We start from the raw sequence: 1,463 nt of genomic DNA, 5'->3' as shown, positions 1-1,463 counted from the left end.
TCTAGAGGAAAGCTATTTCAGAGGTGGATACCGTTCCTGCTTTCAAGTTTGTTTTAATGGGGAAGCTCCACCAAATATTGTCCACCATGGGTAACCATTATTGCATTTGATGCATCAACGTCACAGTGTTTAGCAACACAGCAACCATGAGTTACCTCTGTACAGCAAATGGACAGACGAGTGCTATATCACTTAGAAGATTTTTTGACCCAAAACAATTAAAGACATGCCCAAGGGCCTGTGGCAAATACGTTTATAAATAGGGGGCTGGATACATTCAATTCACTCCTGATAGCTGATGAACATTGCACCTATGTCTTACCTGAAAACAAGATCAAACCTCTGTAGAATAAGGCTGCTCCAGACCACTGCCTCACCAGGAAGCTGGTACACACTGCTGACAAGAGCCAATGATAATGAAGGAGAAAGTAGAAGCTGCATTGAAGGCACTGGCAACAAATAAGGCCCCAGGAATTGATGGGATATCAATTGACTTATTTCAATAACAAATGCAGCCTTGGATGCACTCACCAGTCTATGCCAAGAAACTTGGAGGACAACTGTCTGCTAGATTGGAATATGTCCATATTTGTTTCCAAGAGTGGTGATTCAATTCCCCTGAATGTGGAAACAATTGAACAACATCATTAGTATCTCAAGCAAGCAAAATACTGCTGAAGATCATGCAAAAATGGCTAGAACAGCACATAGATAGGGAACTGCCAGAAGTTTAAGCAGGATTTAGAAGAGATCATGACACCTGTGACGTCATTGCTGATGTCAGACGGATCCTGGATGAAAGTAAGGAATACCAGAAGAATGTGTATTTATGCTTTATTGATTATTCAAAGGCATATGGCTGTGTGGATCATAACAAGTTGTGGCTGACATTGAGAAGAATGGGAATCCCAGAACACTTAGTTGTGCTCAGTGGACTCTGGAGCTGGATCAGGAGACTATTGTGTGAAGAGGACAAGGGAACACTGCATGATATAAAATTGAGAAGGGAGTGTGTCAGTATTGTATTCTCCCTCCGTAACTATTCAACCTGTAACAAAGGTACATTCCCCCTTTATTCACTGGAACATCCATATAGACTTAGGCAGGCCTCAGACCATGTGACGGACGAGAAAACTGGACCTTTGAAAACTTTGTAACTTGCCTGAAGTTGCTCAGTTTGTAAGAGTTGAAGTAGTCCATCATGGAATTGAATGTACCATGGACTGCCAAGAAAACAAACAGATTCACCCTAGAGAGGGTTAAACCAGGCGTCTCCTTGGAGGCAAGAATTCTGGGGCTTTGCCTGACATACTTTGGACATGTTGTAAGGAGAGACAGGTCTTTAGAGAAGGACATCATGCTGGGTAGAGTGGAGGGACAGCGCAGGAGGGGAAGACCCTCTATGAGGTGGATTGATTCAGTGACTGGGGTAATCGGGATGGGTGTGGCAGAGGCAATGCGAT

Source organism: Elephantulus edwardii, unplaced genomic scaffold, assembly GCF_000299155.1.
Source record: "Elephantulus edwardii isolate Elephantulus edwardi_28Jun2011 unplaced genomic scaffold, EleEdw1.0 scaffold00035, whole genome shotgun sequence".
In the NCBI taxonomy this organism is placed as follows: Eukaryota; Metazoa; Chordata; class Mammalia; order Macroscelidea; family Macroscelididae; genus Elephantulus; species Elephantulus edwardii.
Note: the sequence above shows the minus strand (reverse complement) of the source record.